This window comes from Narcine bancroftii, chromosome 3 (assembly GCF_036971445.1).
Source record: "Narcine bancroftii isolate sNarBan1 chromosome 3, sNarBan1.hap1, whole genome shotgun sequence".
NCBI classification, from domain to species: domain Eukaryota; kingdom Metazoa; phylum Chordata; class Chondrichthyes; order Torpediniformes; family Narcinidae; genus Narcine; species Narcine bancroftii.
In genome coordinates this window covers 134,274,778-134,291,614 of record NC_091471.1, presented here as the reverse complement: position 1 = coordinate 134,291,614, position 16,837 = coordinate 134,274,778, and the positions used below count along the sequence as shown (strand labels likewise).

The 16,837-nt window shown below is 47.7% G+C and overlaps 2 long non-coding RNA genes across 4 annotated transcripts in view; one reads left to right on the top strand and one right to left on the bottom strand.

Annotated features, from left to right (window-relative positions):
- Positions 1-16,837, top strand: part of LOC138757586 (uncharacterized) — a 44,714-nt gene that overhangs the window by 918 nt on the left and 26,959 nt on the right. The window lies entirely within an intron of this gene.
- LOC138757585 (uncharacterized) overlaps positions 1-16,837 on the bottom strand; it is a 38,741-nt gene that overhangs the window by 19,288 nt on the left and 2,616 nt on the right. The gene's annotated exons all lie outside the window — the stretch shown is intronic.

Sequence of the window (16,837 nt, the reverse complement as noted above, 5' to 3'; positions counted from 1 at the left end):
AGAGACTTTTCTGCTGCTCAACACATTTCTCTTGGAGCTGTCTCAGTGATAAGATCATATCCACTGTACTATGGCCTGTTCAAAAACCACACTGACTTTCTGGAAGGATGTTGTCATTGATGTTGGACCCAAACGTCTAAGGATGAACTTCGCGAGGCATTTTCCTGCAACTGACAGCAAACTCTCCTGCCTCCCTTTTTCTTGTAGATGGTCACAAACTTTGTGACCAGCTGGTGCAGGCATGATGTCAGTGTGTTACCACCATACTGGTAGATCTCAGCTGCAATACCATCAGGCCCTGATGCTTTGTTGGGTTTTTGCTATTTGATAGCTTTGATGACCTTGTGAAGAGTAGGGGGAGCATCAAGCTCGAACAATATGGGTTGAGGGTGTACTTTGCCCAATGCTTCATCGGTGATGGTTCCTGGTCTATTCAATAGCTCGTAGAAGTGTTCTTGCCATCTTTTCATGTGCTCTGACTTCTCAGAGATGGATGTTCCGCCTTTGCTCAGGAGTTGTGAGGTACCTTGCTTTGATGGACTATACGCAACCTTGATTGCTTCTTAGAAGCTTCTTGAGTCATTACAGTTAGCAAAAGTTTGTAACTCCTTGCCTTGTTCGCCCACCACTGGTCTTTCATAGCTCTGAACATGCCTTTGCAGAGTTGATTTTGCTCTCGAAAAGGTACATTTTTTGGAACTTGAGTTTGGGTGTCGAAGAAGAGCTTAGTGTACAACTGCCTTAGCTCTTAGAAGGTCTTGTGCAGATTGGTTGTTCTCATCAAACCAGTTCTGAGACTTGTGCTTGATCTTCCCCAAGGTGTCCTGGGCAGCACTGTAGACTGTTTCTTTGAAAGCATTCCAGTGCTCAGTAATATCATCTGGTGGATTCTCAACCAATCTGCTTAGCGCAGTTTCCATGGAGGATTTCAGGCCATCACCACACTCAGTGTTTCAATTTGGGGGTGTTCAGCTTTTTGGGTGGTTTGGCAGCAATCAGTCTGCGTGGAGGTTTGATCAATAAACGTAGATTCAACCACAACATTCGATGATCAGTTGAGCACTCAGCTCCAAGCTTAACTGGTGATATGAATGTTAGAGATGTCTCATTGTCGGGTGATGACATAGTCAATGAGATGCCAGCTTGTAGATTATGGATGCATCCATGTGCATTTGAACTTGTTTGGCAATCTGAACAGTGTGTTAGTAATGCACAATTTGAATTCTGATTCAAGAGGAGCAGTAGATGGTTACTGTTACAGTTGCCAAACCCTTGGCATCCAATCACACCAGGCCACACAGTGCACTCCTTGCCAATCCGAGCATTAAAGTCTCCTAGCAACAGCAGCTTATCGGAACACTACTGATGGTGGTTTTTAGCTCACTATCAAATGCCTCCTTGACTTCACTGGGATTAGTCAGAGTCGAGGCATAAACATTGACTATGGTGAGGTGGGGCTTTCCTTGCAGAGGTATTCGTAAGGTCTTGATTCGATCATATACAGCAACAGGCAGGATTGGTAGCTTTGCTGCAAGGCAGTTCTTGATAGCCAAGCACACACCAGATTCTCTTTTTTTCTCTTCGGGTCTGCCAGACCAGAAGAATGGGTACCCTCCATTCTCTTCACACAGCATGCCCTCTCCAGCGACTCAAGACTCCTGGAGAACTGCAATGTCCTCTCTGAAGTCCTTGAACACACAAGCAACGTGCAGTATGTCTCTCTGGGTGATCAGAAACAGGATGTCCAATAAGTTTGTATATTCCATGAGGCGACAATCGATTCTGCGTGTGATTCTTACCTCTAGCATTGGATGATCTGCCATCTGCGGCAGACTAGCCAGGTTGGTGTGAGTGGTCTTTGAGCCACCATTTCTAGGCCTTTCCCTTATAGTAGGGAGAGCAGTGCCTCCCAAAACAGGGCTAGAAGGATGCAGAGGGAGCTGCGTCATCAGATCTCCACTCTGTAATCCATGTGTGACCACGCTCACCCTTCCACCTGCATTCAGACTTGCGACTATGGTTCCCAATTGGTGAAGCCTATCTCTTCGTTACTTGTCTGTCACAAGAGAACTTGGGTGTGTTGTGGATACCCCACTCCTCAGAAAGGAACAGCGTGTGCGTGAATAGATTTTAGATGAGCAGGATGACCAGTTGCACAGATCCAGACCCACCTTCTCAACCCCCTCCTGATTCCCGCAATGTTGTGAGGTCCAAGACGGCTGTGGGAAGTTCTGTTGCAGTGAATGGCCAGACCAAGCTTCAATGCAAGGGATGCCTTTTCTGCGCTGCAAAAATGTTTGCTAGATGGCCATTGATGCTATGAGAGATTTCATCCGCCCTTTGACAGGTCTTGTTTATCTTCTTGCAGGGTGTCTAGCCACTCTCCACACCAGGCAAGCCTGGTGGGGAAGCTGGTTTAGTTGCTTACCACCTGACCATACTACAGGTAGTACTGGGTGCCCCGGTACCAGTAGCACTTAGAAGAGTGACCTGACACCTTCCTTCCCATAATAAGTCCGCACAGGCTGCCAGCTATCGGAGGTCAGTGAAATCATCATCCGAGATGGGCAGGTGGATATCCTCAGGCATTGCTCAAGGAAAACCTGTTCAAAGAGGAGGCAGTTCCTGTGCCATCCATCAGGGTGAGCATTTTGTTCATGAATGTGGACTGTTTGCAGTCACCAAGGCCATCCATGTGGAGTAGTTTTGCCACCCTGTCACAGCAGAAGACACCAAATATATGCTTGAGGAGTGGTTTGATTCCTTTGTACTTGTTATCGGCTGGTGGTGGTTTCCTGGGCCAGTGCACTGACCATGTAGAAGCGTTTTGTGGCATCAGCAGTTATCTGGTGTATGTGGGATTGAACTTCAGCATGCTCAAATCATACTTGCAGTTGTGAGTCCAGAAACTGGGCAGTTAGAGTGAAACTGCGTTCTGTAGATCTGAATTGTATCCTTCTAGCATGTTGCAATCCAAAAGAGGCCATTTTGGATCGTCGGGGTCATCACTTTAGTCAATTGTGGGTTGTACAAACACTGAGTTTAAACGTTTAACAATTCTGTTCAAACATTGTTTAATAATTCAACAGTTCAATTCAAATATTGTTTTCCGCAGTCGAAGACACGAGTCGACCTGCTGATTCAAAGAGAGGGAAAGCACCACCCAGCCTTGCACTACCCATCCACTTCTCCTAATCCATCACACACCGGGCACCCGCTCATGCGAGAGCCCAAAACTCTGATTGACAGTTCGAGAACTTAGTGGCACAATCTGCCACAACATATACATTTTTACTCTTACATTCACATTTTGTTACAATTTTTTTCATGTAAATATTAAGAAATACATGTACATAATATTTATTCATGCATGTAGTTTTTAAATTGCTAATTTGTATTAGTTTCAATTATCAAAAAAGTACACATACCATCTCTACTCATGTTATAGTTGAATTTTGTGGACCAATTTTTGAGTAAAATTTAGGGGGTTGTTTATTACACACATACTACTTTTGACCACAGCAATTACCTGCATCGATTTGGGCACCGGGAGCTCAGATGTGTGGGCAGGTGGCCAGGACTGGGTGGTAAGTTCACAGACAAGGTGTTGGGAGCTTCGATGGGCAGGTGGGCAGGGCCTAGGTGGGCGTCGGCGGTTGGATCATCGGGAGTTCTAGTGGGTGGCCTTGGCCTAGGCGAGGGTCTGTGTTCGGGGTATTGGGAGCTCTAGTGGGTGGCCTTGGCCTAGGCTAGAGTTTGCGGTCAAGGTGATGGGAGCTTTGGAGGGAGGGTGGTCTGGATCACACTAACTCCACTCATTTCATTGCCTGCAAAACAGCCACACATACCACAATCTCAGAGTTGCAAGCTGTGCCCACTAACCCTACCACTGTGAGCACTGGTTTGTACAATTCCTGTTTGTGAGCGCAGCTGCGTGAATAGTTCTGACGCAAAGTCCACAGACTATACAACAGGCTTTAATTAGCTTGTACACACCACTCTCAGTCTCTTGCTGGCTCCATGTATTTGACTGTCCCTGAAGGAGCCACCTCGAGATTTTATATGGGCCAGTAAATGACAGCCGGCAGGTGGGGCCAGTCTCCCAGGTTGCCTACCTGCAGGTACAGTGGTTTGCCCCTGCAGGCACAGTGGTTTGCTCCTGCAGTAGGCCGGTAGTAGTACGGCCAGTGTAGTGATTGTACCACCACATTCACCCCTTCTTAAAATGAGTCCTGGGGGAGGGGGTGGTGTCCTTGGTACCGGGTAGCATTTACAAGTTCAGATGATCTGGTGGTTGTCTGTGCCTCTGGGATCATCACAAGACAAGCTCCTCAATAGTTAGTAGGGGTGGTAGGGGCAGGGCTGCCTGAGGGTTGTCTGGGTCCGGGGTGGCCGGGGCAGCTGGTGGTGTGGATGGGATTAAGTCTGGCAAGGTGTGGGGCTGGACTGCAGGGAGTGGGTCCCTCTGGAGAGGTGAAGAGAGGGTGTCAGCTCCCAGGGGATCCTGGAGGGACCAGGGGTGCCCAGGAAGTGGGGGGGGGGGGGGTTCTGGGCCTCTGCTGGTGCCATGTCCCTGGTTGAGATGGTGTCCTCACATCCATTGGGACACCTGATGTAGACATAATTAGGGTTCAAATAGAGGAGATGCACCTGCTCAATCAGGGGGTTGGATTTGTGGGTCCTCACGTGTTTGCGGAGGAGTACTAGTCCTGGAGACATCAGCCACGCTGGCAGGGAGATGCCAGTCGCTGATTTCCTCGGAAAGGAGAAAAGGCGTTTCTGGGGGAGATTGATGGGTAGCCGTGCACAAGAGTGACGTGAAGTGCCTCGGGCCAATAGCTAATGGACCATCCTTTCGAACTCAGGGCCAGGAGGACTGCCTTCCAGATCACCCCATTTTGATGCTCTACCTGCCCATTGCCCCTTTTTGGGTTGTAGCTGGTCATGTGACTAGACATGATGCCTTGCATCTCCTCATTCATGAAAGTAGACCCCTGGTCACTGTGGATGAATGCCGGGTACCTGAACATGGTGAAGATCTGCATCAGTGCCTTGATAACAAAAGCAGGGGAGGTGTCATGGCAAGAGATGGCGAAGGGAAAACAGGAGTATTCGTCTATAACTTATTCGTGGAAGGCAGTGGTTCCTTGAAGTTGATGCTGAGTTGTTCGAAGGCCCGAGTGGCCTTGACTACATGGGCCTGTGGCGGGCGGATGAAGTGTGGTTTGCAGTCCACACAGACCCTGCAGGACTGAGTCATGGTGTGGACTTCTTGGACGGTGAAGGGAAGGTTCTGGGACTTAATGAAGTGGTACAGGTTCATGATGCTCGAGTGGCAAAGGGTGTTGTGTAGCGCTTGCATTTGTTCGGACTGCACACTGGCACAGGTCCAGGACAGGGCATCAGGGGAGTCATTGAGCTTCTCCAGCCTATACTGGATGTCGTAGCTGAAAGTGGCCAGATCGACTCTCTAGCGCAAGATCTTGTCGTTCTTGATTAACGTTCTGACCACCAGGTAGTGGCGCCAGTGGCAGACTGCTTCCATGATCACCTGGGCCTCCTTTTTAATGGCGGAGTGTCCAAGCTCTAAACCTTGGAGGGTCCTGGAGAAAAAGGCCTCAAGTCTGCCCCCTTGATTGAGGGTGGCAGTGAGGGCAATATCAGAGGCATCGCACTTTACCTGGAACGGGGAGGTCTCGTCCATGGCATGCAACATGGTATAGGCAATGTCCTGTTTGATGTGGGAAAATGCCACACGCCTCTAGGGGGGAAAGGAAAGGTAGTGGCTTGGGCCAGTAGGCAAACTTTGTCTGAGAAGCAGGAGACCACTGGGAGTAGTAAGAGAGGAGCTATAGACAGCTGCAGAGGACCTTGAGCCTGTGGCAGAAGGGCAGTTCAATTAGGGGGTGCATGCATTTGGGGTCAGGACCAATGACACCATGTTCCATGATGCACCCCAGGATAGCGAGGTGGGTAGTGCTGAACACACACTTTTCCCTTTTGTAAGTGAGGTTCAGTGCCTCTGCCATCTGGAAAAATCTCTCCAGTTTGGCATCATGTTCTTGCAGATGGTGACATTGTTCAGGTACGGGAAGGTCGCTCTTAGGCTGTGCTGGTCTACCAAAGGGTCTATATCCCGTTAGAACATGGAGACTCCATTTGTGACCTCAAACAGGACCCAGTGGAATTGGTAGAGGCGCCCGTCTGCCTCAGAGGCAGTATAGGGATTTTCTCGGGCATGGATGGGGAGCTGGTGGCAGGCTGAATTCAGGTCAATCATGGAGAAAACCCTGTACTGGGCCATCTCATTGACCATGTCAGCAATGCAGGGCAGAGGGTAGGCATCCAGCTGGGAGTACTGGTTGATGGTCTGACTATAGTTGATGACCATACTCGGTTGGCTGTTCCCTTTTACAACAAAGACCCGGGCTCTCCAGGTGCTGGTGCTGGGCTCTATAACTCCTTCTGCTAAAAACCATCTCACCTCGGCCTTGATAAAGGTCCTGTTGGCCCTAGTAGTGCCTGCTGTTGGCCACTATGGGCTTACAGTCTGGCATAGGTTGTTGAAGAGGGATGGAGGAGGCACCCATAGGGTGGAGAGCTCGCAGGTGGACTGTATGCAGTCACTGGACTTTGTGCTGTGGATGGTGAGTGAGGGATGGGCCACCGAAGGCAAGGGTGAGGCTGTGGAGGAGACACTGGAACTAAAATCCCATGATAACTGGGGCACAGAGCTTTGGCATAACCAGGAGCCTGAACCATTGGTATGTCTTCCCCCTCCCCCACCATTGTCAAGTTCACTGAGCAGCACCCTAATGCCGGGATGGAGTGGTCCTGGTTGGAAAGTCGATAGCGAAGTTCTCTGGTTATACTTTGAGTTTCAGTGTATGGATCACATTTGGGTGCACAAAGCTTTCAGTCCTGCCACTATCAAACAGGCATCTTATTACCTTCCTGTTAACAACGATATTCATCATCAAGCACACGAGTCGTGGGGAATGTCCTCCATTAGCATGGTGGACGCTGGGACCACCTCTGGTTCCGAATCATTGCTCCCCAATGGTTGTGGTGAGTAGTGACTAATGGGTGTCTTTAGGAGCGTGGGATGCGATAATTGCATGGTTTTGCATGTGTGGGTGTTGACCATGTTGTCTGGTCAGCGAGTTGGGCAAGTTGGGGTGGATGGGAGTCAGCTGGTCCATAATGGCGGCATCCAGAAGACACACATGGCAATTGGCGTGGTCGGGTGACCTGGCCGGAAATGACGCTATCAGTGCAGGTGGAAGTTGGACAATGAAAGATGGCGGCATCCGTGGTGAGTACATGTTGGCAGCGTGGTTGGGTAGCTGGGCTGGAAGTGACGTTGTCAGTGCAGGCGGAAGTGGCAGGCAGAGTAATGGCGCAGCCTGGCATTCGTATGTGGGGATGCCCAGAGAGTCGGAAGGGTGTCCAAGTTGGTTGCTGAAGACAGCAGCGCTCCTGGTGGGTTTGGAGAGGCACACTTTAGCAAAGTGACCTTTCTTGCTGCATCAGGAGCAATGCGAGTTCCTCATAGGGCAGCTCTTTTGGGAGTGCCTGTCCGACCCACACCAGACTTGCAGTACTTACAGTGGCAGACTTTGTCAACAGTGGCGATTGTCTCCTGCATGTGGGGCCAATCAGCGACTGCTGTTGTTGGTGTCGGCCAGGCCGGAGGATGAGGGAGGCGAGCATCAAAGACCTCTACATGCTGAATGGTAGCTTCTACTGACCATGTTCCTGCTAAGGGAAACATTATTGTCCTCCAACAGTCTCTTTCAAGTCTCCCTCGACTGCAACCTTCGCACGCAGGCATCTCAGACAAGTCACTCCACCTCCCCAGCAGCCACCCCAGCTTCAATTGTGCATGGGTATGCTAGCTTTTGCAATGCTCCCAGGTAAGCGCCTGCTGCTTCACCTGGCTACTGTACCTTGATGCTGAGCAGGTACCGGGCATAAAGTATATTTGTCAGAGGCTGGTACATGCCTTCCAAGATTGCATATTGCTGTTTTGAAATCCATGCGGTCTCAGAGAGCCTGGAAAGCACATGGGCCCAACTTGGTGCATAGTACCACAGGTTTTTTTCTATGCATTGATCACCTCAGTCTGTGTGTGGATGATCACCTTGATCGCATGGTTCCAGATCTTGAAGTATGCTGGAGTGTCCGGAAGTTGAGGGTCAATATCCAGCCTCTCGATGATGAGGAACTTCGTCATGGCCCTTTAATTTTAATCTAATTAAATTGTGGAAGCGTTCTAGGAGCCGTAGGAGCGTTGCTGTGTGAATAATTCTGATGCAAAGTCCACAGACTTGTACACCTCAATCTCAGTATATTGCTGACTCCATATGTCTGACTGTCTCACCAGCTCGAGTCTTTATACAGGCCAAATGGAGCCAGCCTCCCAGGTCGCCTACCTGCAGGTACAGTGGTTTCCCCCTGCAGTAAGCTGGTAGAAGTGCGCCCAGTGTAGTGATTGTATCACCACATTGTTTCAGTCAACGTATCATCAAGAGCCACACATTATATGTCAAAAAGCCACATATGGCTCACACCATGGTTTGGCCACGCCTGGTCTAGGATATAATTTTATTTACTAAAGATAAGTAAAAGAAGAACATTTTCTCAAGTTGTTCTACATTTTTCTCAATAAAATGCATTACTTCATGAAAAGAACGGCAAACATTTGGTGCAAAAGTATTTAATGTTGTATCAATAGTTAATATTATATCTGAAATTATGTTCTACCAGACTTAAGGAGGAATGGGGAAATATGGACATATGAATTTTGACAGAACAACCATTATCTACTTGAATTTTATAACATGCTCAAGAGGATTCTGAGAAAATTGAATTGTTGACATTGAGAGCATTTGAAAATAGAGGCTGCAAATCACATCACCAAAAATGGGATTACTAATTATTGAATCAAAGTAACATGCAACTTAACCTCGGTGACTGAAACCATGAACAAACACATTCTCTAAATTGTTTTTTTTTTCCAATTACAGTGTCAGCACTCAATCTATAACAGCATCCTGAATCATATCTTAGTACATCTGTGCTCAGAATGCTCTTTTTAAACTCTGAAGTCCATTGGTATTTTAAAGCTAATAGTTACATTTAGCTGGAGTTGTGTTAACCATATAATCATATAACAATTTACAGTACAGAAACAGGCCATATTGGCCCTTCTAGTCCACACCGATTTACGTTATCTCCACTAGCTCCACCTACCCACTCCCTTGCCCATAACCGTCCAACCCCCTCACATCCATGTACTCATCTAACCTCCTCTTAAATGACAGAATAGAGCCTGCTGCAACTACCTCTTCCAGAAGATCATTCCACTCAGCCACCACTCTCTGAGTGAAGAAGCATCCTCTTATATTACTCCTAAAGTTTTGCCCCATAACGCTTAACTTATGACCCCTTGTTCCAATATCCCCTACCCTCAGGAGAAAGGGTCTATTCACATCTACTCTACCTATTCCCTTCATAATTTTAAATACCTCTATCAAATCCCCTCTCAACCTTCTATGCTCCAATGTATAAAGGCCCAGTCTACTCAATCTTTCTCCATATTCAAGATACTGCAATCCAGGCAACATTTTTGTAAACCTTCTATGCACCCTCTCAACCTTATTTATATCCTTCCTATAATTTGGAGACCAGAACTGCACACAATACTCCTAACTTGGCTTCATCAATGCCTTAAACAGTCTCAACATCACCCCCCAGCTCCTATATTCTATGCTATGAATTATAAAGGCTAGCATACCAAAAGCCTTCTTCACCACCCTATCTACATGGGAATCCACCTTCAAGGAATGCCGAACCATTATTCCAAGATCCCTCTGTTCCTCTACATTCCTCAATGCCCTCCCCTTCACTGCATGTATCTTATTTTGGTTATTCTTCCCAAAATGAGGCATCACACTTATCTACATTAAACTCCATCTGCCACCTTTCAGCCCACCTTTTCAAACAGTCCAAAACCTTCTGTAGTCCATGAAAACCCTCCTCACTATCCACAACTACCTCTATTTTGGTATTGTCCGCATATTTACTCACCCAATTTATCTTTTATTATTATCTCTGGCTATTCCTTCACACTCATCAGCAACTTTCAATGGAGTTTATATTCTCTCATTCCTCATTTTTCTTATTAAATTATTTTTCTTGTATGGATTTAACTCATTCAGTAGTTTCTACCCTATCCTACTGCACCATCCTTAAAGTTGAAGCATGTAGATAGTTTGTTAATAAAAATAAACAATGTATTATTTTAGAAATTCCACTGATGATCAGTCACAAACTATTTTGCATCAAAATAGTTAGTACCCTCTTTTCCACTGTGACATTTTCCATATAACTGATTAATTCTCTAGAAATCCACCAAATTCGATTGTTTGGCACAGAACAATTCATTTTTAAAAATAAAAATCCACTTAAAGCAATGGTCTTTTCTGTGACGACTGCAAATAGTTCTGAGCTTCCATTGATGAAAATTCTCCAGCAGACCAAAATTGTAGACCCGATCTCTGATCTCCGATTTATTATCAGAGAACATACAATCCTGAGATTCTTTTCCTGTGACCGAGGCAGAATTACCACTTTTTGGTTGTGCAAAAAAGTGCACTCAACATACATATGTAATCAAATTAAGAAATGTAAATAATCTGTCCCATACCAAGAGAAAGAGTACAAAAGAGTGCTTAAATTAGTTTGTCGTTGAGGAGTCTGATGGTGGAGGAATAGCAGCTGTTCCTAAACCGGGTGGTTTGAGTCTTGTGGCACCTCTTTCCTGATTGTAGCAGTGAGAACAGAACACCTACTGGGTGTTGTGGATCCTTGATGATTGCTGCTGCTCTCCAATGGCAGCGTACCCTGTAGATACTCTTAATGGTGGGGAGAGTTTTGCCTGTGATGTCCTGGGCCGGGTCCACTACCTTTTTCAGGACTTTATTCTCAGGGGTTTTGGTGCCTTCACAGCAGACCATGATGCAGCCAGTCAACACACTTTGCACCACACATCTCCAGGAATTTGCCAGGGTTTCTGATGTCATACCTCCACAGACTCTAGAGAAAGTAGAGGCACTGATGTGCTTTCTTCCCAATGCCATTAGTGTGTTGAGTACATCAAACAGCCTCCAAGATAGTGACTCCCAAAAACCTGAATTTGCTTGTCCTCTCTACCTCTGATCCCCCAATGATCAATGGATTGTATACTACTGGTTTTCCCTTCCTGAAGTCAACAATCAGCTCCTTAGTTTTAGTGATATTGAGTTGGATCCTCTGGCTGTGCTCCTTCTGCCTTCATACAGAAAGAGCCTATAAAGAGAGGCTCCAGAGATCAGGATAGCTAGACGTTGGCCACAGGAGGCTGAAGAATGGTTACAGGACTTCCTCAAGTCACTGGATTGGGCAGCGTTCAAGGACTCAGCTGAGAATCTGAATGATTACACCAGGGCTGAAACAGACTTTATCAAAACAGCTGTGGATGAGTGTGTCCAGATCCAGATCAGTACAGAAGGAGCAGGTATGACCTGCAGAAAGCTATCTCCTGGGCAAATTCAAGATTCCAAATGAAAATGGAAATGACAACAGGACACCCAAAAGTTGTGGAAGGGCCTAACTGCCATAGCCTGTTACATCACCAAATCCAGTGAAGTAACAGACTGCAAACCTTTACTCCCTGATGGACTCAATGCCTTCTATGCCAATTTGACAACAGTAAGAGCGAAGAACCACCCTCCCACATCCCTTGATGATCCCATCCTGTCTGTAACTGAGGATGATGTGCATACTGCCTTCAGGAGAATGAATCTGAGGAAAGCATCTGGCTCAGATGGAGTACCTGGCTGAGTACTAAAGATCTGTGCTGACCAGCTTACAGAGAAATTCACAGATATCTTCAATATCTCACTCCAGCAGGGTACCCACCTGCTTCAACAGTCATCAATCATACCGATGCCCAAGAAGAGTGCAGTACCTGCCTTAATGACTATCGACCAGTAACACTTACATCAATAGTGATGAAGTGTTTTGAAAGGCTGGTGATGAAGCTTATCAGCTCCTGTCTGAGCGGTGACATGGATACGTTCCCATTTGCCTATTGTAGCAAAGGTCTATGGGAGATACCATCTCACCATCTCTCTACACAAAGCCTTGGAACACCTAGACAGTAAAGATGCATTCACATCTATCACATTTAACACCACCATCCCCTCAAAATTAATCAGAAAACTCCAAGACCTGGGACTTAACATCCATTGTGTAATTTGAACATGGGTTTCCTCACTTCCAGACCACAATCAGTGAACATCTCCTCCACAATATCCATCAGTACCGTCAGCACCACAGGGCTGTGTTCTTAGCCCCTGCTCTACTCACTTTATACCCACGACTGTGTAGCTCGGTACAACAATAACACCATCTACAAATTTACTGATGATATCACGGTAGTGGGTGTATAAAGAAAGGTGAAGAGTCAACATACAGGAGGGAGATTGAAAACTTGGCTGAATGGTGCACTAACAACAACCTTGCACTCAATCTCACCAAAACTAAGGAGCTGATGGTTAACTCCAGGAAGGGAAAACCAGAGGTAAACAATCCAGTGATCATTGAGGGTTCCGAGGTAAGAGGGTGAGCAAATTTATGTTCTTCAGAGTCACTATCTCAGAAGATCTTTCCTGGCCCCAATACATCAATAGCATCTTGAAGAAAGCACATCACAGCACCTCTGCTTCCTCAGGAGTTTGTGGAGGTTTGAAAATGACATCAGAAACCCGGGCAAATTTCTACTGAGATGTTGTGGAAAGTGTGCTGACCAGATGCATCACAGCCTGTTATGAGGACACCAATACCCCTGAGCATAAAGCCAAGCAAAAGGTAGTGGGTACAGCCCAGGACATCACAGGCAAAATCCTTCCCACTATCAAGAACACCTACAGGGAACATTGCCGTCAGAGGGCAGCAGTAATCACAACACCCATCACACGCTTTGTTCTCTCAACTAACCTCAGAAAAGAGGTGTAGGTGCCACAAGGCTGACACCATCGGGTTCAGGAACAGCTGGTACTCCTCCACCATCAGACTTCTCAACAACAAACTCAATCAGGGGCTTATTTAAGGACACTTATTTTTGTACTTTATAGATCTTTTTAAAAATTTTTGTCTGTATTTCACAGTCAGTTTGTTTATATTTTTATCTTGTTTACATGTGTACAGATTTTTTTTTTGTACTACCAATAAGTGGTAATTCTGCCTCACCCGCAGAAAAGGCAATCTCAGGGAGAGATTCAAGATGTCATATATGTACTCTGATAATAAATCCAAAATCTGAAATGTAGTTCTGTAATTGGTCACTGGATGGCACATCACTCACAGAGCTCATTGAAGGAGATTTGCTGCATTGAAAGAATGGGCCAGAATGTGCAGTTCCTCAGTGGCAGGTTGCTTGTCACTGGGAGGATGTGACAAGTGAAAAGTTTGGTCTTGGCACCAATTTACCATTTGGTATGGCACTGTTTTGATTTTTGGCACACACTATTTGTGATGACCAGAATACTGTATCGTTTCAGTGCAATAAAGTGTGTGTGTGTGTGTGTATATCATGTTTCCAGTGCAGAGTGCTTGCCAAACGACTGCTTCTGATTTGCAAAGTCCATGCTGTCTGAGGATGTGCAGAGATCCAAACTCATTTATAGACTAGGACTATTTATCCTATTCCCTGGATACAACATGCATCCCTCACTGTGGCTCGACTGTGTTAGGAAGAGTGGAAACCAAAGAACTACCTGACACTACCTCCGTATGTCTACGGGGCCATCGCTGTTGTACCTTCACCTAACTCCCAATTAAGGGCTTAGAAATTCCATGGACTGTGTTGCGATTGGTTGTGCAAATGATTCTGATGCAAAATCCACAGACTATACAACCGGCTTTAATTAGCTTAAACTTGTACACCCCATTCTCAGTATCTTGCTGGCTCCACGTGACTGACTGTCCCCAAAGGGGCTGCCTCGAGTCTTTATAAAGGCCGGTGATTGACAGCCGGCAGTTGGGGCCAGCTTCCCAGGTTGCCTACCTGCAGGTACAGTGGTTGCCTCCTGCAGTAGGAGTGCAGCCAGTATAGTGGTTGTATCACCACATTCACCCCCTTCTTAAAATGAGTCCTGGGGGGAGGGGCTGGTGTCCTTGGTACTGGGTAGTATTTACAAGTTCAGGCAGTCTGGCAGTCATCTTTGCCTCTGGGACCAGCACGGGACAGGTTCCTGGTCAATGATCAGTAGGGACAGAGCTGCCTGAGGGTCGGCTGGGTCCGGGGTGGCCAGGGCGGCCGGTGGTGTGGGAAGGATGGTGTCTGACAGAGAAGGGCTGTAGATGTGGGGCAGGTCCATGGGTAGTGGGGCTCTCTGGAGACGCAGAAAGAGGATGTCAGCCCCAGGAGGATCCTGGATGGGCCAGGGGTGCCCGGGGTCGGGGAGCTGGTGGTGCCAGATCCCTGGTCGAGTTGGTGTCCTCACGTCCATTGGGGTACCTGGCGCAGGCATAATTTGGGTTCAAATGGAGGAGATGAACCTGCTTGACCAGGAGGTTGGATTTATGGGTCCTCGGGTGTTTTCAGAGGAGTACTGGTCCTGGAGACATCAGTCGGTGATTTCCTAGGAAAGGAGAAAGGGCATTCGTGCGGGTCTGATTGGTAGCTGTGCACAAGACCGACCTTATGGCATTAAGTGCCTCGGGGAGGGCCTCTTGTCAATAGTTGATGGACCATCCTTTCAACCTCAGGGCCAGGAGGACTGGCTTCAAGATTACTCCGTTTTCACGCTCTACCTGCCCATTGCCCCTGGAGTTGTAGCTAAATGTGCAACTAGCCTCGATGCCTTGCACTGCCAGGTACTGGTGCAGCTCCTCACTCAAGAAGCTGGACCCCGGTCACTGTGGATGAATGCTGGGTATCCAAACATGGTGAAGATCTGTGCCAGTGCCTTGACAACGGAGGCAAGGGAGGTGAAGGGAAAACGAGAATATTCATCTATGACTGAGAGGAAATAGACGCTCTTATTCATGGAAGGCAGTGGTCCCTTGAAATCGATGCTGAGTAGCTCGAAGAATCGAGTGGCCTTGACTACATGGTCCTATGACGGGCGGAAGGAGCGTGGTCTTCACTCTCCACAGACCCTGCAGGACTCAGTCATGGTCCGGACTTCTTGGACGGTGAAGGGGAGGTTCTGGGACTTAATGAAATGGTAGTGGCAAAGGAAGTCGTGCAGTGCCTGCATTTGTTCGGACTGCGCACTGGCGCAGGTCCGGAACAGGGCATCAGGAGAGTTGTTGAGCTTCCCCGGCCTATACTGGATGTCATAGCTGAATGTGGCCAGCTCAACTCTCCAGTGTAAGATCTTGTTGTTTTTGATCTTGCCTCTGTGGGTGGTGTTGAACATGAATGCTACTGCATGCTGGTCAGTGAGAAGGGTGAACCTTCTGCCAGCCAGGTAGTGGTGCCATGGCAGGCTGCTTCCACGATTGCTTGGGCCTCCTTTTTGATGGTGGAGTGCCCAAGCTCAGAACCATGGAGGGTCCTGGAGAAAAAAGCCATGAGTCTTCCCCCTTGATTGAGGGTGGCAGCAAGGGCAGCATCAGAAGCATCGCACTCCATCTGGAATGGGGAGGACTCATCTACGGCATGCATGATGTCGTTGGTGATGTCCTGTCTGATGTGGGTGAAGGTCGCTTGCACCTCGGGGCAGGGAGGGGAATAGTGGTGGCTTGGGCCAGTGAGAGGACCTTGTCCTAGAAGCAGAGAGTAGTAAGAGAAGAATCCTAGGCAACTGTGGAGGTCCTTGAACGTGTGGGGAAGGGAAAGTTCCATTAAGAGGGCACATAAATTCTAGATCAGGACCGATGACACCATGTACATGATGTACCCCAGAATGGCGAGGCGGGTGGTGCTAAATACACTCTGTTGTAAGTGAGGTTCAGTGCCTCAGCCATCTGGAGAAATCTCTCCAGTTTGGCATTGTGGTCCTGCTAGATGTGGCCGCAGATGGTGACGTTGTCTATTATGGGAAAGCCGCTCTTAGGTTGTGCTGGTCTACCATAGGGTCCATCTCCAACTGGAACATGGAGACTCCATTTGTGACCCCAAACTGGACCCGGTGCAACTGGTAGAAGCATCAGTCTGCCTCAAAGGCATTATAAGACTTTTCCGGGCATGGATGGGGAGCTGGTGGTAGACTGACTTCAGGTCAATTGTGGAGAAAACCCTGTACTGGGCTATCTTGTTGACCATGTAGGCAATCCAGGGCAGAGAGTAGGCATCCAGCTGGGTGAACCGGTGTATGATCTGACTATAGTCGATGGCCATCCTTCGTTTGCTGCCCCCCTTTACGACAAGGTCCTGGGGTCTTCTGTTAAATGCCTTGATAAATGCCCTGTCGACCCCACAGTAGTGCCTGCTCTTGGCCGCTATGGGCTTATAGTCTGGTGTTAGGTAGTTGAAGAGTGATTGAGGGGGTACCCTTAGGGTGAAGAGCCCGCAGGTACACTGGGGGCGGTCGCTGGACTTTGTGCTGTTGGTGGTGAGTGGGCCACCGAAGGCAAGGGTGAGTCTGTGCAGGTGGCACTGGAACTCATGTCCATGATAACTGGGGCACAGAGCCTGAGCATGAGTAGGAGCCTGAACCATTGGTATGTCTCCCCCCTCCATTGTCAAGTTCACCGAGCAGCACCCCAGTGCCATGATAGAGTGGTCCTGGGCCACGAAAGTGATAAAGAAGTCACTGGGTATACTTGAGTTTCAGCGTAT